This window comes from Rhyacophila brunnea, unplaced genomic scaffold, assembly GCF_057557595.1.
Source record: "Rhyacophila brunnea isolate RB1 unplaced genomic scaffold, BYU_Rbru_1.0 scaffold_10, whole genome shotgun sequence".
Classification (NCBI taxonomy): Eukaryota; Metazoa; Arthropoda; class Insecta; order Trichoptera; family Rhyacophilidae; genus Rhyacophila; species Rhyacophila brunnea.
In genome coordinates this window covers 1,858,600-1,883,664 of record NW_028232752.1, presented here as the reverse complement: position 1 = coordinate 1,883,664, position 25,065 = coordinate 1,858,600, and positions in this window count along the sequence as shown.

Here is a 25,065-nt window from a genome sequence, read left to right as displayed (position 1 = left end):
AAGTTACTTTTATTACTAACACCGATTTTTAAGTTGATTTTTCTACTGGATTAAATGCTATTAAATTCTTTTATATAAACAAAATCTCTCCTTTCAATTTGGCATTCATAACTTATTTTCGTGAAGTAGTGGAATAAGTCACTTTCACAAAATACACCCTTCATTTATCTTCTTACTCTTAAACTTCATTAGAATGTCAATTGGATAATGAAAATGATAATATACATATTGCCTTAAGTAAATGAGTAACGTAATAGATGGGGTACGAGATGTTTCCAGTCAAAGCACGCTACAATCCATGTCCGTGCCCTATAAAAATAGTATGATAGATGCAGTCTACAGCATGTACCTAGTAACCAACGGTATATATTCTCTTATTATAATTTTTTAATGTTAGTATGTAACCAACCATGCCAAATGGCGCGATTTGACTAACGCGCGCTCATTCCAGGTACATGATCCACGTGTTCCTCCTCGCGCGCGGTCGAGGTACAGATGTCCTCATTGAACTGTCTAAGAGAATGTCAATCATGAACAGTATTCATACGGTCTCAAATAAGTCTTAAAATATTCTTCTAGCTCTATAAGGCAGAGCATTAACTGAAAGGCTCCCAAATCATCGACCCACTGGCAGGTCTGCTTCAAAATGATGAATTATAAATAGATTTTAATTATTTAACATCTGAAAGAATGTAATTGAAGGTATTTCAAAATTGAAAAGTAAAATGTCTCGGAAGACAGTGACGTGGAAAAAATTCAAGCGGTGATCCCGCCGAGCGTAATGACTCGAATTAAATTCCTCAAAATTTACTAAGTGACAAATAAATCCTCCTTAATGCAAATTACTTTTACGCCCTTGCGCCGGCATTTGACAGCACTGCCGAACGAGGAAGAGAAATTCGAGTAAAAATTATCAGAGTTGGTAAGGAACGAATACCATATAGTAGGTACACGAAAATTCATATTCGCGAGTGTTGACGCAATTTGACTTCTACGCACTGCTTTAAATTGAATATTAAATCAATTTAGTTTTATTACTTAAAATAACGGACACTTTCGTAGAAGGTAGTAGAATTGTAATATAACCACTAAATCACTTAAGCATGAGTATTGCGTGTCCGGAAATTTGTACGTATGCAGTTCGCCGTATCACACTTCACCGTGAAATGTTGTATCGGAAATATATGGTCGTATATTAAAAACCATCCAAACTCTTTGGGTCGTAGTACTGAGATAAAATCCATGTCTAAATTAAACACGGTTCTTGTCGGTTTACATGAAGCCAGCAGCAAACAAATTTTAAACATAGCCGATATACCTACATGATTATTTGGTTAGGTTAGGTTAGGTTTTCATTCTTGAGTTCATGAATTTTGCCGAAATCGGCTTCATAGCCGGAAAATGGAATTAATGTTCATATTGGAGACCGTTTTGTATACGGTCTTCTCTTTCCTATGGAAAACTCATGGCGAACTGTGACACGGCGAAATGTTTTACGTATGATTTACAGGTAACCTGAGTATTGAGAGGGCAATACTGTCGAGGGCCCGCCTTCGAATCCCAGGTCTGGCAAAGTTAACTGTTCTTTTTCAAAAGTGTGTTCAGAGTATGAAAATCATAGGTTGAGTATCTAATAAACATTTCTGGTAAAAATAGAAAAATATACCTATATAGCTAAAAAAAATAAATACTGTGGAGTTTTAACTGGTCGATGAACCTTTAAGTCTAAGAGACGGGTGGGAGGAAAACATAGCTCTATAACGGCGTTCCGACGGCCGTTCTATGCGCGTAATCCGTGAGATCTCAACCAATCTGGACGTTTACTATTTATATAGTAAACTATTTATTCATTTAATGAAAAAAATCATTCATGATATCGGTTATAGCCATAGAGGTATTAAATAAAAAGAGGGGCAAGGAATAGGCTTCTCATACAACTGAATGAAGCAGGCCAACAATTATAGCCGAGAACTTACCGACGCGATAAAAAAAAAATGCCGGGCATTACAGACGATTTACTTTGGCCTTTTGAACGTCATTATAACGTACCCATATACGTGGAAGTTTTGCCGCAACTCGATTACCAGCCTGCCTCACCATACTTTTATAGGAACATGCCTGCTTCACCATACTTTCATATAGCCTGCCGCCCCTGGGTTAGAACTACGACCTCGCTGATAAACATAGTTCCAAATTGACATAAACTTAGCATTTTAGTATTTTTAGCGTTTTTTTTTTATAAAAATATTACTATTGGGTACGTTTACACCAGGGGTAGTCAACCTTTTTCTACCTACCGCCCACTTTTATATCTCTGTTAGTAGTATAATTTTCTAACCGCCTACCGGTTCCACAATAATGGTTATTTAGAAGGAAAGTAACTTTACTTTATAAAATTTATAAAGCAGAGTAACAGCAAGTTAAAGCATATAATAATAATTACTTACCAAATACTTTATGTCAGACTTTCGCTAAATTTGGCCGAATACATCTTTATAAAATAACTTACTGTTGTTAAATCTATCTTTTTATTTATACTTTGCATACGTAAAAGCATGAAGTATGATGAAATTACATTTAATTAATTAAATTATTAATGAGATCTCTGAGGATCAGTCTGAGATCTGCGAAACTAAGTACTGGATATCTGGCTCAATTTTTGTGAGGAACAACATCTCTAGGGGCAACGTTTTTTTAAATTTCAGGTATATCCTGATGCATTACTGTTGAGATAAATTCTTTTATATAGGGTATTATTTAGTTTCTCTAATATTACGATATATATTTTCTGGAAATTTATGAAAACATAATGAAAATGTTTTTAAAAACCCTTCCGCCCACCATGAAAGCTGGAACGTCCACTAGTGGGCGGTAGGGACCAGGTTGACTACCCCTTGTGTAAACTTTACACTATATAAAACCTATTTCTGTATTCATGGCTATTAACAATAATTGCCTTATGTTCTAATTATATTCTTATGTCAGCGGAAACAACAAGAGCCAAGGCAGAAGAGGGTGGTCGTCTACACGATGATCTGGTCAATTGAATGATGCTGCGGGTATCTCAATAACTTCATGTGAGGAAGAGTGCAAAGGTCGATGCAGAAACATTTAACAGGAGGCAAAATCATTAACAGTGATAAACACGAAAATGAAGAAGACTTAGAATCTCGAATATATCAACAGCATAAAGAGCTTTTATGTATAAACTTCAAGTAGTTAAGGGATAACTTTGAAAGCTTATTTTAAACAAGAACTCAAAAATTCACAGAACTCCAGAAAGAGGATAAAATGCATTCGTATGAAAGTTTTTTTAAATGGAGTACCTAGGTAGTTATTATATGCCAAAAGTTTTTAGCAAGAAAGGAAGAAACTTTGACGATGTTAAATAATTTCTACTCGACTAAGTGTTTTTTTTGTGCAATTTGTAAGAGAATATTTAATGTTTTGAAAGGTTAATTGAAAATTGAAATATTTATAAGTTAGCGAAGTTACTTATTATGCAACTATAAAATGTTTCTAATAAGTATAATTACGATTATTTATTTAGTTAAATTAGAATATAAACGATACCAACTTTATTTTATACCTTAGGTAAATAAACAGAGTGTTTTTATAACGAAAGCCGAAACCCAGGTCGGTAAAACTGATTTCAACGGAATAATACATTAATCATAATCAATATGAATAATAAAATTATACTTTAGCGTATCTATATGTTTTGTCGTTTATTCGAAAAACTACTGGACCAGTATAATTGAAACTTAAGTTTGTATACAGTTTATAAAAAGCAGACAACTTATTTAGGCTTAATGAAACATTGTTTATTAAACACACATAATTCACAATCCCTCACATAAATATACGTACTAGAAAAAAATGTTTGAACAAATACTACGCCTAACGGGACTCGAACTCGTATGCATAGGATTCGCGCCAATGTCGGAGACTGTTGGAGAGATCCTGACGCCGGTTAGTAATTAAGGCAATTGATTATCGCAATTTGTTAAGCGATTCATGATGAAAAACTACTAGTTAGATTCGTCGTAATTAGATAGGATGCACGTGGCTAAATTGGTAAACCACATTGACACAAATCCAGTGGATCCAGTAGTTCGTTCGAGTCCCGTCGGGCATCTTATTTTACATCGTTTTTATTAGCACGTATTCTTATTTGTCCGGTACGAATCTTGCAATCGATTTTTAACTAACTTCCCGACTAGCTAGACATTTGAAACTTTTAGAATATGTCAGAACATGATGCCAATGCATTATTTTAACATTTTTAGCCATCTTTAAGCAGAATTGAATTCATTTTCGGTTAATTCTGTTTTGTATGAAAAATTTTCGGAAGAAATCAGTAATCCAATCCACTATTATTGGTTGTTACTAAGAGGGTGGTTCTACTAACTAAATTATTAATATATACGTTGCGTTTCTATGGAAATCAAAATGATATTTCAGTATTCTATATTTGTTTGTTTGTTGCAAAATAGCAAAAAAATGATTTTTGCCAATTACATTATCTGTCCTAAATTAATACATAGAATTGTCAGGTTTATATGATTCAACAGGAAATTTAAAAACGTGGTAGGTATATAAAAAGTTCTTTTTATCTTGTAATTATTTCAAAGTTTTTTCGTAGTAAGGAAATAATATTATCTGAGGTTTTATTAATGTATGTATGTTATTAAAGATATTAACCATTACAAACTTAACAATTAAGTTGCTAAAAATATCACAGCGAAGAAAGATTTCATTAAAAATCGTGGGAAAGTATTGGCATTATCATTTCTTTATGTTTCGATCGCATTGCATCAACTATTAACAACCGTTCGTATGGCAACAGGAAATTGGTGCATTTCCCTCGTCGGACAAAAGATGTGCCGTTAATAATTGGTACGAAAAAGTATCTGCGTACATATTAGACCGTGAGAAAGCACAATTATTAAAATGTGATCGCGTGACAAAAACTGCTAGTTATTTTGTATATCGATAGCCTAGGGCCCACTGCACACCGAACTAATAAATAATAAAAATAATTAAGGCTATACCTCAGTTGAGGAATGGTCTAAAAATATCGTGGCTAGGCGATGCGCGGATTGTGTAAATGACGCGTGCCAAACGAAATATAATTTATCATATAAATCAAACATGCGTCATTTTAATGTTATGTTTGTTGTTTTATTAGTAACAATAATAATATTTTCATTGACATGTTTTCTTTTTCAAGTAAATGGGTAACGTTTTTAGTCATCTTTACACAATTTAAGAATTAATACGCCCGTCGCCATCACGAAACAAATTGACGTGTTTCCAGCTCGACGTTCTCTCTCCGAATGGCAGCGAGTCAAAATTTCGTCGCTTCTACAGTTGAAAATTATTTGCCGTTTCACTGAAGTATCGTCTTAATGTAAGTATACCAATAATAATGTTATACTTATAATATAATAAACAATTTTTTTTATTCAACGAATATTTTACAAGATTTAAGAATGTAACATTTTTTTATTGAACATGCATAATTTGAAAACACTTCTGAGAAATATATAACCATGTGAAAAAACCTTTTTGAAAAAAATAAGACACCCAATAGGATTCGAACCCCCGTCCCCTGGGAATCGCGCCCATGTGCACTGACCACTATTGAAATATCATATATTATTTAAATTATAATCTCATGTCAAATTTATTTTTATTTGGTGTTAAAGCTAGGAACTAATCAAATAATGAAACTTCTGGAGGAGAACGTTTTTTTTTTGTTTTAATACAGTATTGCGTAATTTTAAAGGCAGCTGATAAATTCTAAAAGGCAAAAACCGAGTATCATTGTCTGCAACTCGCAGGTAATCAGCAGGTAACGATATGTAATCGTATGCCCTTCCGTACTTACCGATGGCATCATTAATATTATGAAGCCGTCGCTGGCAGAGGCGCCGGTGTGACCATCTTTGAAATGGGCTCACCGGCCAAACATTTACAACACTACAAAAAATACTAAATTTCTCATTTGTTGTTAGTATTGATCCTCTTTTGGGCACCCATTGCAGTAAATTGCAAAAAGCCTACTGCGATTCATATCTTCTCTTAATCTCATTCTGCGGTAGGCCGTGAGTGATACAATACGAATCAAGTGATACAACAAAGTCATGCAGCTTTCCTTACGGTTAATTTGAAAATGACTTTCACGCAAGCAGTTTAAGGAAATAAAACTGAATATACATACTTTGAAAACACCTATGATATAAGTAGATACCTATATATATTAGAAAAAATATGTTTTACAATCAAAAATAATCCATTCATAATTTTACTGCATATATATACGCTTTTAATATTTTCACGACTCAATTCATATCCATACTGTAAGATTGGTCAAAATCCATTGCGCGATTGATGCGTCGACATACCTCAGGTGTATGTACCTGAGTTAATTTCGGCGTGATTACTATTTTAAGTGGTAAATCAGATAGGCCGGTGTTCGATGGATACAAATTATCATTTTTAAAACAATTATTCATATAGGTGTATTTTTGAGGTAGTCCAAATTATGTATTCACAAAAAATCCCAAACAACATAGAAATATATTCTTATGGATTTAAGTTTTGTACTATTCGTATCCATTAGAAATCCATTAGAATTTAAATTCAAATTCCATCAAGTACATTCGGTCGATAGTATTAACATTAAAGAAATATATATTTTTTAAATAGATTCGATACAGTGTGCGGCCTGATTACTACCTCAAAATGAGAATTAGTACACTTCCCCTATTATAAAAACGACGCAGTATAAGCTCGGTACAAAGGAGCGTGCTCAGTTGATCTATAACTGACAGTCGTATCCGGGGAACCCCAAACAACAGGAATACCATAAACTCTTTAGTTACCCCAGAGTGGCGTAGGGTAGAGGGAGGTTAACTGGACTCACTTTTTGTTTTTTTTTTTAATTTTTTTTTAATTATACAATTTTATTTACAATGAGATTTTTTTGTAACCTAAGAAACTTTTTTAGCTATGTTTGATAAAATTTACAATGTAGTTATTTGAAGCAGGTTTGTCAAAAAGCTAAAATAGTTAAAATTGAATATGCAGAATAACCCGGCCTGACGGGTAACTTAACTGAGGATATTTAAATACATACATTATGACAGTGCGTAAAGTGAATTAGTGAATGTTAAAACATGACATTCCTTCACTCCGACATTCATGAAATTATTGTTAACTTTATTTTTTCTCTACATACTAAGTTGATTTACCTGTACATGTTACTCTAAATGTCATGTTGTGAACGTCCTAAATTAATAATTTGTTATGTACTCAATGTCTTTTTTTTAATAAATAAATAGGTAATGCTAAAAATAATGAATAATACATGGATAGCAGAATCCAGTTAACTCAGCCCTAACACTACCCAGTTAACCCCATAAGGCATTTTTTTTAACAATAAACAATTAAAGTATTTTTTTTTAGTTAATTTTGCTAGATAAGTTTGCAAAATAATCATTAACTTGATCGAAACTTGTTTAACATGAAATAACTGAGGAGCGAAAAAAATCTTTTGATATTTGATGAAGCAATGTCTAGTGTATTTTACAACGTTTTTATTAGCTGGTATTCTTGTTTGTTCAGTTCAAATCTTGCAATCGATTTTTAACTAACTTTCCGACTAGCTAGACATTTGAAACTTTTAGAATATATTATCAGAACACGATGCCAATGCATTCTTTTAATACTTTTAGCCATCTTTAAGTAGAATTTAATTTATATTCAGTTAATTCTGTTTTGTATGAAAAGTTATTTCGATACCATTATTGGTTCCTAGAAACTAAATTATTAATATATACGTGCGTTACTATGGAAATCAAAATGACATTTCAGTATTCTATATTTGTTTGTTTGTTGCAAAATAGCAAAAAGTTAATTTGTTGACAATTGCCTTATTTGTCCTAAATTATTAATACATAGAATTGTCAAATTTATATGATTCAACAGAAGATTTAAAAACGTGGTATATAAAAAGTTCTTTTTATCTTGTAATTATTTTGTTTATGGTTGGATTCAGTAGGGCTTATCAGTAATGCAATAGCAATAGCAAATATTAAAATATTTTTTCTTTAAAATCTTCATTCAAAATAGAATTTTATTTTAAATGACCAGTAAAGTAAATCGTACCTTGTCCAGTTAACCTCACTCTACCCAAGGGGAATCCATGAAATCAAGCACAATAACGGTCGGCGCGTCACGGGTATTGGGTTCGAGAACGCACCGGATTCGACATTTTCAGAGCACCTCTGATGAATCATCAGAGAATGCAATAAATTACACACAATCATTTGAAATTAGGGGGGAGATAGGAACGATAATAAAAGTAAAAGTCATCGGGTTTTAATGGACATATTAATTATATCTAATCATCGGTGTTGATTTCAACAAAAATAAAGAATATCTAGGCGATATTTTTTATCTGGTTGTTCCTTTACGTAATATTTATTTTGTATATTCACAATAATCTGAGATATGTAATTTAGAAAAGCTAATAAATTACCATTTTAATTCCATAACGGTGGATATGAGCCTCAAAAAAATGGAGATTATTTTAATAGACATTTATTATACAGAATGGTGATTCAGAATAGTCGTTGGCTAAATATATCAGACAGAATTTATTGTCATGCTTTGAAACAAAAACAATTAAAAAATAAGTAGAAAATACTTTAATAATATGTTCCCTTAAACGAACAAGGGTACATAATATGCATTATAATACATTTAGATTGAAACCCTTAATAGAAACAGTTTGGCACATAGCTCTAAGAAGGAATATTCTCCGGACAAATCTAGTCATCCAGTAGTATCTAATAGGTAGAAAACGTGAGAAATGTTGACTTAAATGCAGCTAGATCGATGAAATAGAAATCTTTCGGATAACACACTAATTTCTTATTTAAACGCAATTTTATCATTTTCACTTCGATATACTTATGCGCTTTCGATATCTTTTCGATTTGAATCGATGGAATTTTACAAAAAAATATTTATTTTTAGGAAATATATTTTCAAAATCATGTTTTCTATCAGACACCATGCGTCTTTATACTTACAACAATAATGAATCTATTCGAGCTACGTTTCGGACATTATGTAATATTTATACTCAAAATAATTGACCTACAGAGTTTACTATTCGTAATTTAAATGTAAAATTCTAGTCAAGTTGTAATGTTTGTAATGTTCGATGTTGTGAATAAAAGTGGCGATATAAACGCAGAACAATCAATTACACGTTGTTCTCAAGAACTTGGATTTTCTTATGGCACTGCATGGAATGTTCTCCATAAAGATTTACATTTGAAGGCGTATAAAATACCGTTAATACAAGAAGTTAACCAAAATGATGATTTGGCGGGTTAAAATTTTTCGGATTGGGATTTAGAGAAACTTGAAACAGACCCATTATTTCGCTATTATGAATCTCATTTTTGATTAAATGGCTTCATACATATGCACAATTATCGCATTTGGAGTAAAGAGATTCCACATGTTATTCTTGAAACACCTTTACATCCACAAAAATTAACAGTTTGGTGTGGTTTAAGGTCTGGAGATCTAACTGGACAGTATTTTTTGGAAAACGCAAATGACAATGCAGATATTGTCAATGGAGAACGCTACAGAAACAATATGATTAATGATTTTTTCTGGTATGAATTAGATGATTTTGATCTCTACAGTAAGTAGTTCTAACAGGCGTACAGCTCATGACACATTCGATCCATTGAGATTTAAATTGAATATAAATCTCTTATTTGATAACCATAATCAGTACAATAGGACATTACATTAAGTTTTAAACAAATAATGTTATTAGCTCGTTTTAATCATACTTGGAAAATACATTTTTTTTGCCAAGGCAGTGGACAAAGAGTACGAATCAAATTAACTTATCGGCACAGTAATAAACACTCGGCAATAAGATTAATATATTTACAGTTGCCAAAACACACACACAAATACTATCATCCAAACTAGGGATTCCAATCCCGGAATCCCGAGCTATTTTCGATACCTATGAATCCCGGGATTGATAAACACATTCCCGAAACTTTCGGGATTAATTTTTTTTATCAATTTTTATGGAAAATAAAATAAAAAAGAAAATATAACAAAAAATACTTTTAATAAGAAATACTACATTAGAAATAAACTGAGTTTGAATGAAGTTTGATTTATACCCATGTGTAAGTTGCCGATTCATTTTATTTTTTCACATAAATTAATCTTAATAAAAAAGAGAAAGATTGGAAAAAACAATGCTTCGCACTATTAACAAAGTAAATACACGATAATATCATACGTTTTACGAAAGTTTCATATTTGGCTGACTAATTAGATTTACGAAGGCCATAAGTACACCATGATTTGCTTTACTATTTTAAATCTCGCTAACCCATTCATTAATTCTTTACTATCAGAAACAGCAATCTCATATTAAATTCACAGTATTATTTATATTACAATATTATTTACTCCATTAAACTTATGTATTTCCAAGATTGGACGTATACAAAATTAACAATAAATGTCTTAAATAGTATAAATTATACTTGATTTATTTTTGACCGATTTTATCAATGTTATTTGTAAATATAAAATTGTTATATTAACAATGGAAAAAAATGCCAATCCCGGGATTGTCAAATTGTAATCCCGAAATCCCGGGATCAGAATTTTGGCTCGGGATTGGATTCCCTAATCCAAACAAACTACATTCGCGAAAACTTTCTGAGTTAAAAATTTACTTGGGGGTAGACAAATAATAATAAATGTAGGTTGTCAGTCGTGGACCGGAATACACTCGTGACGTATATAATAAAGACTGTTTGCGTTAAAAATCTTATTTATGGCGTAACTTGGTCTCAAAAACGGGCTTGGAAGGATTTGCGGCGGCTTTGGCGAACGTTTTATGCGAGTGTCTTGGATTTATACTTATTGGATTAACTATTATGGGAATATGTTTGTTATTGCCTGAGGAATATTTATATACGTGTTTAGTAGAGATAAAAGTGTGTATTGGAAGGAGGTCAATTAGTCACTGAAAATAGTTTAATTTAATAATTATACGCAGTTACGTACCAAGGCAGACTTAGAATGCGTACTCCTTTAATTTTACAACGTTTTTATAAGGTCGTAATCTTATTTGTCCTGTGGTTGTTTGTCCGTTACAAATATTGCAATCGATTTTTAATTAACTTCCCGACTAGCTAGACATTTGCAACTTTTACAATATATCAGAATACGTGCCAATGCATTTTTTAATACTTTTAGCCATCTTTAAGTAGAATTAAATTCATTTTCAGTTAATTCTGTTTTGTATGAAAAGTTATTTCGGAAGAAATCCGTAATCCAATCCACTATTATTGGTTGCTAGGAAATTATTAATATATACGTGCGTTACTATGGAAATCAATATGAGTTTCAAAATGTGTCAATCAGTATTATTTCTATCAAAAACATTTTTTTTTTGATCGTTTAAGCTAGTCAAGTCAAGTTTATATGATTCAACAGAAAATTTAAAAACGTTGAATATAAAAAGTTCTTTTTATCTTGTAATTATTTAGTCTCAAATTGTATGATTTTTTAAGTACTAACCTACCTATTTTATTACTTTTCTATATATTTTCGGCTATTTCAAACCGACAAGTGCAATAAATTCTTCTTCTTCTTCTTCTTTCACTATGTTACGACCCAGCATTAGGGCATAGTGCACGCACAAGTTCGCGCCATTTCCCTCGGTCCATCGCCAACTCTCGCGTCTCCCGCCGTGTCATAATCCATAATATAATTACATACATAATATTATCATCCACTTAAGGCTATTATACCTCAGTTGAGGCATGGTCTAAAAAGATCGTGGCTGGCGATGCGCGGATTGCGGATCGCGGGTACAAATGACGCATGCCGAACGAAATATAATTTGTCATATAAATCCAACATGCGTCCATTTAATGCTCTGTTTATTGTTCTATTAGTAACAATAATAATATATTCATTGACATGTTTTCTTTTTCAAGTAAATGGATAACGTTTTTAGTCATCTTTACACGATTTAAGAATTAATACCCCCGTCGCCATCACGAAACAAATTGACGTATTCACACCTCGACGTTCGCTCTCCGATTGCCAGCGAGTCCAAAATTTCGTCGCTCCTATAGTTGAAAATTATTCGCCGTTTCACTGAAGTATCGTCTTAAGATTATACAATTTCCACGAAACCTGCTCTCAAAAATCTTTAAGTACCTACTTGAATGTCTGAGTATCTTATAAGGTTGAAGATCCCCTTATGAAAATTTTACCTATGCGATAAACGTCCATTGTCAGGCGATAAAATTCTGCTTAGTGAAACACCGGAAACTGCTTTCAAAAGTTGTAATATTCTCATTCCCCTTAGCAATGCATGAGCTGCGTACCCTCGTCACTGATTATATGACAGTTATATCGGGTGCTATGAGGAATTTTGTATGCATAATATGAGATATGCAGGTTCTTTTGTGATTCGTCTACTTGAGTCTGCGTGCACACGAAAAGTCGAGATGTCAGCCTCGGAAGTGGTCGTGGCTTCAACTCCTCAGCTAACCTTTTAAGCAATTTGGTATATAAACGACACCACACGCACGCGTTTTAGTTGATGATAATATACAGTACATACGAAAAGTCACGATACTAACTAAAACTTATTGACAAACTAGCCAATACAATCTAAAATTTATATTTTAAGTTCAATGAAAGTAAATCCTGATAAATTTTAGTGTGCACTATTTATATCGGATCTCCATAGTCTACTTTCACCTATTGCCACTGATAGTTGGAGTCAAAACTCAGTCAATTGATTAGGTTAGCTACAAGTGACTTCATATTGCAGAATATTTTAAAGTAAACTTCAAAGGGGCAATCGATCAAGATGGGTAGATAAGCGGTCAATAATACAATATTTCAGAATTATTATATTTGTTATTAAAGGGTAAATATTTTTTCGCAAATGTAGTTTTTTAAATGCACGTCGAAGTGAGCCTGACTGGAACTCAATTTATGAAGTTACTGCACAAAATAAAAAAGTAATTTGCAAATAATAAAACGAGGGACGAGGGACCGATGCATGCACCTGAAAACAACCCCATGGTCGCACCCTTATAATAAAAAAGTCAGAAAGGGGACAGGAGTAATGGTACAAAAATACACATGCATTGTCTGATAATTGAAACAGATAAACACTGAAGTCGGTTGCAATGAAAAAATGGTTTCATGCAAGCATGGACTGTATAAATTTTGAGTCTGTTATATGAGTGGATACATCAATCATTCTAGTACTACAATATTTTTATAATGCTATGGCATTGTGTCATTTTTTATAAAATGTTTACCTGGCATTATAAAATATTTAAAATTATTAATACCAGGGGGATTTCCAGTTCACCCGCCAAGTTCAAAACCAAATTAAAATACTTAGGTGCCAGCTAATTTAAAATGCGCATTGGTATGGCGAGGTGCATTCGGCCAACTTGGAGTCGAATGGAGAAGGCTGTATTCTGTAAGGACCAAATGTCTTTTGTTCAACGCGTGCGATCAGACATGCCTTCTTACCAAGCATCAAATGTCTCAACTTTCCCGCCGAATCTTAGGGGTACATTAGTATGACCGCGTTAAAAACACTCGAGTTCGAAAGCGGACACGGCATTAGATTGGATTGAAGTACCTAATCATTAAAAGACGCTTCACGTGGCTGAGATATGTGTTCCGAATGCCGCAAAAGTCGCTTATGGTTCCGTCGCAGTGGCCAACCCTCTCTGGTGCTACAAAAGCGATCTACGAGCTGCAGGTCTAACATGGCAGGAGACGCAAAACGAGAGAATGGACTGAGGGAAGTAGTGCGAGCTTGTGCTTGCCATATTCCACAATTCTGTGGCATGACAGGTTGAAGTAATTAGTTAGTAATAACAAGCATAATTGAAAATGTAGTTTATAAAAGAAGAGAAAGGATTGTAAAAAAATAATAAATTTTGAATATAATAAAAATATTTATTACATCGTAGTATGTAATGATAATGATGCAATGGGAAAAGAAAAGTCCTGATATATTGATGATAAGCATAATATCTATGTGTTACTCATTATGGGTGATATTGGTGTGAACATGAAAATTAATGGTAGCCAGCATAGATATATGGATTGTAAATGAACCAACGAACAAGTAGAGTGCTTTAAAACAGACATACTCAACGCAAAAACGTAAAACGCTTCTAAGTTCAATTGAAATAATATATTATAATATAATTTTATTCTGCTTTTTAAGAGGAAGCATTAAAAATTCCTATTTTAAAAGTAGTTTTTACATTGACCACGAAGAAGCTAACGTGGCCACGTTGTAACCCTGGATTCGTACTGCACCACTAACAACCAGCACAAGTGAGAGAAATAAACTATGGGAATCCACTAAACTCAAATGTAGCTTTCTTTTACTGTCGTGTAGTATGAGAATAGTTTGGCGACGAATGAGTATATATTTATAATTTTGAAAAGCAACTGTTGTTTCTTGGTTTGTAATGTTTCCGTCAGGAAAATATAAGACGATTGTTTAACTTCAAGATTGGTAATGGAAGAGTGTGATAGATCACTGCATGATTTAATACTGGACAGCAGATCACAGCTTCGCAGATCGCAGCACAGAAGAATTTTATTGTGGACGCGATACAAGTATATAGATGTCTATAAAATATATATATGTATATACGAGGCAGTGGCGAAGTGTGAATGTATACTGCTAAGGCCATATCTTAGTTGAGACACGGTCTAAAAAGATCGTCGCTAGGCAATGCGCGGATTGCGGGTCGCGGGTGCAAATGAGGCATGTCAAACCTAATATAATTTGTCTTATAAAACCAACATGTGTCCATTTAATGTTCTTTTTATTGTTTTATCAGTAACAATAATAATATATTCATTGACATGTTTTTTTTTTAAAGTAAATGGGTAACGTTTTAAGTCATCTTTACACGATTTAAGAATTATTACAACCGTCGCCATCACGAAGCAAAATGACGTGTTTCCAGCTCTACATTCTCTCTCCGAATGGGAGCGAGTACAAAATTTCGTCGCGCCTATGGTTGAAAATTATTTGCCGTTTCACTGATGAAACACCTTAAGATCCACCATAAATAGTGCACATTAAACTTTGTTAGTTATACGTATTGGTTTTAATGAACTACGACTATAATTTATGTACGGTGTTGGTTAGTTTAAAAAAAATAATTAAACCCTGCCTAAACTAAACCATAATAGTTTTGGTATACTTTGGGCGATACGAGAAAATTATGCACACTTTTTATTCATCATTAATTGTTTTCGTTGGATTAAGAATACAGAATGCACATATTTTTGGTTCATTTTTTTTTTTAATTTATTGAGCCCTGCCTAAATCAAACTATAATACGAGGGTGGGTCAATAATTACTTAGAAAAAAGCATTAAAACAGTTTTTATTTTTGTATTTTTTTTTTATTTCTCAACATAATCTCCTTGGAGCTCAATACACTTGGTTAGACGTTTCTCAATTTTTTTTAAACCGTCAGAAAAATAAGTTTTCGGAAGGTCCTCAAAATAAGCATTTGTCCGATCGATGACTTCTTCATTTGAAAAAAAACCTTGTCCACTTAGCCATTTTCTTAAGTTTGGGAAAAGGAAAAAGTCACTGGGGGCTAAATCTGGCGAATACGGTGGGTGGTCGACCAATTCGAACTTCAATTCTTCAATTTTAGCCATTGATCGTAAACATGTGTGAACACGGGCATTGTCCTGATGAAAGAGGGTTTTTTTCCTGTTTAAATGAGGCCGTTTTTCTTCAATTTTGTTTTTTAGCTGGTCCAGTAAAGATGCATAATAATCCCCTGTAATTGTTTTTCCTTTTTCCGAATAGTCAACGAAAATAATTTCACGTGCATCCCAAAATACAGTAGCCATAACCTTACCAGCTGATTTTACGGTTTTCGCCTTCTTTGGACATGGTTTGCCTTCGCAATCCACTGCTTTGACTGTTCTTTCGTCTCGGGAGTATAGTGGTGTATCCATGTTTCATCTACAGTCACAAAGCGACGAAAAAATTCATCCGGATTGCGTTGCATGAGCGACAACAGGGCCTTAGAGGCCACCACCCTATTGCGTTTATTGTCGACTGTGAGCAAACGCGGCACCCATCTTGCAGAAATATTTTTCATGCCCAATTTGTCATGTAAAATAGAAATGACGCTACCTTTTGAGATCCCTGTAACCTCAATTATCTCACTCAACTTTAATCTTCGGTCACTTAACACCATTTCGTGGATTTTATTGATCATTTCTGGTGTAGTCACCTCTACAGGACGTCCTGAGCGTGGTTCATCCTTTGTTGATGTACGACCACGTTTAAATTCATTTAACCAGTTATAAATAGTTGCAAGTGAAGGAGCAGATATGCCGTGAACTAAATCCAACTCATTTTTTATTTCCTTTGCTGTTAACCCTTTTATATTAAAATGTTTAATAACAGCTCTAAACTCAATTTTCTCCATTTTCCATTTTTCCATTTTCCACAAGCAAATTTTTTTTTTAAATGTACGAGAAACACACAACAACCCGACCAATCTGATTGAAACTTCGCAGCATACTGAATCGGTAGTGCCGCTGCATGAAAACAAACCGCTTACAGTACTAGTCGCGCCACCTGTCGGCTTTTCTAAGGACTTATTGACCCACCCTCGTAGATAACACATATTATTCTATCTATAAGACATCCAAAGTTACGAGTATCTAAGATTTATTTGCATAATTTTAGATATTTCATAGATTGACGAGTATTTTTTATTAAGTATTATTTATTTTGGAATGGTTTCGCTGGGTTAAATTGAATTTTCAAAACTAACCAATACCATCTGTAAATTATAGTTATATTTCAATGAAAACAAAAACGTTTTACTGACCAAATTTAGTGTGCACTATTTATGGCGGATATTAACAGTCTACCACCCAGGGATAGACATACTTGAGGTCAACGAGAGCCACATTCTGGATTTTCATATATATAAATAGACACGTGTGAAACATGGACCCTAAGTAAAAGAGAGATCCAGAAACTTAGAGTAGCACAACGTGGTATGGAGAGGTGCATGCTGGGCATAACGCGAAAGGACAAAAAGAGGAATGAGTGGATAAGGAAGCAGACAAGGGTTTGCGATGTAATAGAGTTTATTAAAAGCCTTAAATGGAGATGGGCTGGACACATAGCTCGAAGAAGAGACAATCGTTGGACAAATCTAGTCATCCAGTGGTATCCAAGAAGTACAAAGCGTCCACAAGGTAGACCTAGAGGCCGCTGGATCGATGAAATGATAAATTTCTGCGGAAGTACGTGGCAACGCAATGCACAGGACCGAGAGAAGTGGAAGCAATTTGAAGAGGCCTTCATCCAGCAGTCGATAGATTCAGGCTGATGATGATGATGATGATGATGAAATAGACACGCCATAGTCACGTTCTCACGTAGTATTACATACACAAATTCAAATTTAATTACATTTCTACACAAAAATTTAACAAAAATATTTGGCAGTTGCATTCCTATACGTCCATTTTATCACTTAACGTTTAGAAAGGAAAACTCGCGAAAAAATGAGAATAATGGGGAAAGAAAATACCTATATTGTTATCAAGAGATATTGGGAGCCGCACTTAACCGAATAAAGAGCCGCATTTGCCCACGTCTGGTATATTATATACCATAACCGATAACACATTTAACGATGACTATTTATTTAGAAAAAAAACAATTAATATTTTATTTTCAATTAAAAAACAACCTGTTATAAATTGTATATGAAAAATAGTTTTAAAATGCTATCATTAATCACGATGATAATATCTTGGTTGTAATTCAGTATGGGCCGAGCAAAAAATGCTTGGATTTGAGCGGATTTGGAGAACGCGTGCCCAAAATACAGCACACAAACAAACTATAAGAAGACTCTCACATTGGATATAAGCAAATATAAATATAATATTATATATAATATCAAGGTTGCTAAGCTAAATGGCCGTAATAGGTCTTTTTGCAAAAATGTCATTTAAATTTTAAAGGATTAGATTATTAAATTTAGAATATCATGTTCATCAAAGTTATTGATGATGAAGTTACAACTATTTTACAACGTTTTTATTCTGTCGTATTCTTGTTTGTCCGGTGGTTGTTTATACAGTACAAATCTCGCAATCGTTTTTTAACTAGCTTCCAAACTAGCTAGACATTTAAAACTTTTAGAATATATCAGAACCGATGCCAATGCATTCTTTTAATACTTTTAACCATCTTTAAGTAGAATTGAATTCATTTTCAGTTAATTCTGTTTTGTATGAAAAGTTATTTTGGAAGAAATCCGTAAAAAGTAAAACATTATTATTGGTTGCTAAGTCGTAGCAACTAAGTTATTAATATATACGTGCGTTACTATGGAAATCAATATGAAATGTCAAAATGACATTTCAGTATTCTATATTTATTCAGTATTTCTATCAAGTACAAAAACAACATTATTATTGGTTGCTAGGGGTCTGGGGTCCTAGCAACTAAATTATTAATATATATGTGCGTTACTATGGAAATCAATATGAAATGTCAAAATGACATTTCAGTATTCTATATTTATTCAGTATTTCTATCAAGTACAAAAAAAACATTATTATTGGTTGCTAGGGGTCTGGGGTCCTAGCAACTAAGTTATTAATATATACGTGCGTTACTATGGAAATCAATATGAAATGTCAAAATGACATTTCAGTATTCTATATTTATTCAGTATTTCTATCAAGTACAAAAAAAACATTATTATTGCTTGCTAGGGGTCTGGGGTCCTAGCAACTAAATTATTAATATATATGTGCGTTACTATGGAAATCAATATAAAATGTCAAAATGACATTTCAGTATTCTATATATATTTAGTATAGTATAAGTACAATTTTTTTTGATCGTTTAAGCTTGTCAAGTCAAGTTTATATGATTCAACGGAAAATTTAAAAACGTTGTATGTAAAAAGTTCTTTTTATCTTGTTATTATTATTATGTACATATTGTAATCAACGAAAAATTTACACTTTCGCCGTTATGGACGTTGTAACATCTATTAGGGCGTAAGGGATTATTTTTTTATAAAACATTTTATTTAAGTATAATGTTAGATTTTTTAGATTACCGTCCTCATTGTCCTAAAAATGCGGCTTTAAAAATTATTTCATGACAAAATTATGATTATTTTTTATTACTTAATAAAATAAAACTCACGAAGACCTGTGAAATTATTGTATCCAATTTTCTATTATTGCAAATTGACATTTTTTACGACCTTTCTGATTAATAATTAGTTGGTTATTAATTAAGAACTTTGTAAGTAAATAATTTTTTATTAAGTACTTAATATGAATGTAATGACATTTTAAAATCTTGTATGAATAGGTACCTATTCAAAAATATAAATTGAAACGATCCTGACGCCGTACATGAATCAAAAATACCTAAGTAATATTAAAACTGTATTTTGAGAGTCGTGTATTTAGTAATAGAAATGAAACAACCACAAAATGCCAGGCTTTGCGAAAATCACATAAATTAATTGTGATCTCACCGGAAAACAAGGCCGGACCCCTAGGATGAAAGACCGACGCCTTACACACTGGAGTACGAAGGGCATCCAAGTCCAGCCATCGTTATGATCGTATCATCAAAATCTCGTTAACTGATATGGTGACTAATGATATCGAACCCAAATCGAACGAAAAATTATGAAAAAGTTCTGCATAGCATCAAAACTTGAAAACTACGATACTTCTGTTATCTTATGAGAGGATCAAGTACAGTATTCTTGGTTACATGTAAGTTGTACGCATGCAGTTCATCGTGGGACACTTATTCGTGCGCCGCAGTACGTGAAACATGAGTACGTATAACATTTTATCAAATGACGAGTTCTTCGTTGAACATTTCACCGTGGAATACATTTGTAAGTATCTTATAAAATGCGGCGATAGTTTACAAATAGTAAACCCCTTATACCAAAATTCAAAACTCTCCAACTTCATAAAACTCCAGAGGCTAAACTGGGCAGGCCATGTCCAGCGCATGCCTGAGTCACGGATACCGAAGAAGATCCTCGAAGGAAACCCAGGGGGGAAAAGACCAGTGGGAAAACCACGCACACGATGGGGTGATAATGTTACAAAAGATGCCAACCAGCTGCTAAAAATCAGGAACTGGAAGAGACGTGCGGAGGACCGTTCCGGCTGGAGGACAGCGGTGGAGGAGGCCAGGGCTCGACTTGAGCTGTAGCGCCATCGAAGAAGAAGAAGTTTACAAATAGTACTGTTCCAATTAGATTAAGCCTAACCTAACCTAACATAACCTTACCTAGTAAAGACATCTCCACATGTTGTAGCATACGTACAAATGTACTCCACGGTGAAATTTCTTAACGAAGAACTCGTCATTTGATTAAATGTTACACGAACTCATGTTTCACGTACTGCGGCGCACGAATAAGTGTCCTGCGGTGAACTGTTTACGTACAAATTTCCGGATACCAGTATTCTTCCAGTCATTATCAAAAAAAGATAAACTGCACAGTGGAAGATGAAGAAGTCGCACGATTCGTACTAGTATTGCTCTTCTTATGGGTAACAGATGATAAAATGATGATTGCCCCGATGGTAGCCAACCTCTGATAGGGACTGGTACCATAACGAAAAGAATTTGTAACAAAAACATATACAGCAAAATAAATGGAAACTCATATAGCAGGAATTTTAAAAATTATTACCATAAGTGCATCAAAAAGTGTAGCAATATCTTTTGTTGGCATATTTGGAGCGGAAATAAAACAAATAATTTATAATATAATTTTCTGTAGCCCTCACATAAATGTGTGTGTAATTTCTTGTGGCATTCAGAATATCTACCGTATACTAATAGACAATTAGTATTTTAAGAAAACATGAGATAATCTTTCTGCCCATCATGAGTAGTTTGGTAGCAGTATGCTCTATATCAGTGGTACCCAACCTTTTTATCGCCGCAGACCGGTCAACGTTTGATAATTTCACCGTGGGGGATAGGGGGACGTTGATTGTTTATATTTTAGATTGTTTTGATTTAATAATTTTAATTTAATTGTATTTAAACATGCCTTCAAAATAAAATACAGTTACACCAAAAAATTAATATAAAGTGATTTAACATTTTAACTCACTAGAACGCTAAATCAATAACAACCCTGAGTTTGTTTCTTTGCAATGAGACGGTTCCATCTGGGGGTAAAAGGAGACAATGACACCCGAAGTGTGTTGCTTATGTCCAGTTTATTCCGTTGTTTTATTTTGGTTGCTGTCATTGCAGAAAACCCCGCTTCGCAGAGATAGGATGTCGGAAATGGCAATAGGGATTTAAGTGATGTGGTGGCAATCTCCGGTTAACCTCTCATCTATGGAACGTCGCACAAACCCGAGAGAAATACACCACAGTAAATAAAATGGAAATAATTTAATGTTAATTAAATTATTAATTAGTTAATTTAATTTTTAATTCAACAGTTACATATCACATACCGATTTTGGGTAGCGGGTTGTGCATCACTGCTCTAATGTATCGGGGTCCATGTTCGAGACCCGTTGAGTATATGTTCTATTTTACCATTCTGGACATTTCGATTCGGATCACATGTGCTTGAAATATTCTTCATTTCCTTCACCTATTTATATCCACTAAATAATATTTAGATATATCTGATTGATAAAATAATCATGTTTATGAAAAACAGAGGTTACCCATAAATTAAAATCAACCATGAACTATTGGAACCTTATTTACTCTCATTTATATCTATCGGAAATAATTGTTGTAGCTATCGAAAATTATTGCCACTACAATTTAAATTAAAAATTTTTTTTTAACATAATGTGGACATTACAAATTATAAGTTTAAGACGTTCACAACATGACATGAAACATTATTAAAAAGAAAAGTAATAAAAACGATGAAAATGAACATATGAAAAGAGAACATAATATAAATATACAAAAGCAGTGAAAACACAATTATACATATATAGAAGTTCAAAGAAGTACACCGAGTTTGCTAAGGAGATCCTATTTCACGAATTTACAAATTACTGTCTACCTAAACTCACCTCACGAAAATGTAATATATCAACACCCGAAGCAGGTTGGTTGAAAATAGTTATCGCCCTCCCAATCGGCATTATCAGTGGCAGGTTGGTTCTGCACCTTGGGAGAATAAACAACTGATGCTCTCTATTTCTAAGATAGTTATCAGGGATACACAGGTCAACACTGCCCAGAATGGCAGATTTCTCATGTATACCTCGCACGCAATACGCTGGCAAGCGCTCGTGTTTTACGCGGGAGAGGTAATACGCCGCGAGTGCATGCGGTAGGCTCAATAGGGTCACCTGTATGTCCTCAGTCAAATTGCGTCATCAGGGCGAGCTCTTAAATCTTTAATAATACGTCCTAGCGCTATAATATAACCTGCCGTTGCAACCTAGCGGACAACCCTTAAAAATATACTTCATGCATTATATAGATATTAACAAAATATATAAAATAAAATAATTAAGTTTTTAATTATATTTAACAATATATCTCGTTGAAGCTTTATAAAAGTTCAAACAAGGCTAAAGCTGGACAAAACTTTTGAAAATAAACTACAAGCTATATTTGTAATCTGCCTTTGACTACAAAAAGTTTCTCCATACAAAAGCGTAAGAGGCGAGCAATTTTGTGAGTTTTTCGTCGTCGACCACTCTGACAAAGCACACTCGCGATAAGAAGTTATATTTGAAAGATTTTTAGAAGCGAATTTACATACCTATTGCTCTCTGCGATTGCATTTTGTATGAGGCCCACTTTACGCTGGCTTTAGAATGGTGTATACTGTATACGACTGAAATGCGACATGAAAAGTTTCTCGGGCGTTATTAATGACTTCATGTTTTTCTTTCGTAATGTTACGTGTCAATCTTCCGTGTCTGCATTACTGTAATACATCAGTCAAATATGTAGGTCTGTGGACGTGGATATTAATCTTTTTTTTCCAGAAAAAATGACCTACAAACATGCTTTTTAAACGATTGCGGAAAAGTATGTGACACTTCAATATAGAAATACCTCAATAAAAGTATTCGACGGGGTCACAACGACTGTACAATGATTTGAGTTTTCCCATATCCACCCGCCATGTATATGCAGCCGCAGTTTGTGCACGGCCGCCTTCCATGACGCTATAAACGTGTCAGAATGAAAAGATTGTAATGACACACTTCCGTCTCTCGAAGCGATGCTGCACGGGACTAATGTAGCAATTTGACAGAATCTTGACTTGCTCTGCCGTCGTTTATCTTTAATGACATGAAGTGTCCTTTGTACCCGTGTGCTTCAACTTTGCCGAACAGAAGAGTCAGGAGTTGAATATCGACTGGACGGCAAGACAACTGGGCGCCGCATAAATGATTGAAATGTGCGAAGAAATACACGTGCATTAAAATTTTAACCAGCGACATAAGTAGACAAAATATATTATGTCTAATACAAAGCGAGGTTTATGATTGTTTTAAAGACATGTCTATAGCGTGCTTTCCCATTCGACTATTCGTTGCTATAATCGTTGTTAATCCATAAATAGTTTCAACGCATTTTTGAAGTTATAATTCTTTAGACGCATTTGGGAAAACCGATCAGAGTGTATTTTTGGCGTGTGACGAAGTTGCGCGCGCAAATGTAACGCATTAATTTGGCATGGGACGGAAGTTTTGCTCGCCGATGCAACATAATTTATTTTGCGCGGCGGCGTTCGGGTGTTCTAAATGCTGGAGGTTTTTATTTTCAGCTGTGATATTGAGGGCTGTGGCTTGGGCCGGTTGGGTAAAGACTGAATGTTGCAACTTTTATTATTTTCAATGTAAAGGTTATGTATCAAGATTTGAAGCTATATTTATGTAAGTAGTATTTATGAGTGAAATTATATATCAATAAATAAATAAATTTTGTGAATGTTGAGTTGGTAAATAATTCAAACAATGGTATGTTGTAAATTTACAATATTTAGACACTTCATACACAAAAATACATATTTTTACAGTTTAGGATAATATTTGTCGTATATTCCATGTAAATTTATTTATTAGCGGTTTATAATAATTGAATTCAATAATAATTATTATGTTTCATCACAAAAGCCAATATCACGTTTCAGTTAAACCATTAAATAAGCTATGTTTTACTTTTGATTTGTAATAAATTATTATTGTTAACGAAAATAGTTGTACAGTCATCTGTTTAAGAAAAGATGGCCGAAATAGCGGTTTGCTAAATTTTTCAAACACAGGTTTTGAAACTTTTTTCTTCCAAAGTAGGTAAATTCTGCAATAGTATTTTGTTTTGTTACGCCAAAGAAGTATAACTTCTAACGCGCGTACGTACACACACTGATTTTTATTGGGACAATAGGTATATTGCACAAACTCCGGAACAGGCCACAGACAGGGTGGAGGCTGTCTTTTGGGAGTTAGAAATATGGGAGGGTTACGGTCCGAATGTTTTCATGTTTTGGAGACTCTTAATGAGGACCTTTCGGTAAAACTAACCTGTAATGGAGTGACTACGTGTGTTTGTGTCATGCATTTTCCTCCAGCGAGTGAATTGGAGGTGTATTAACATTTGTTGGAAAAATGTTGTCTAGCATCATCTTAATTAGGGATAGTGAATTGGAGGTGTATTAACTATTTGTTGGAAAAATGTTGTCTAGCAGCATCTTAATTAGGGATAGAACGATTATTGTAATGGGAGATTTGAAATTATTTGTAAAATTTAATATTAATTTATTATAAAATTGAATCCCAACAATGCTTTCCTAATTAATTAAAATTTACTCATCTGTTTTAGTTAAATCAGAAAGCTCAAGGATGATTCAAGTGGAGT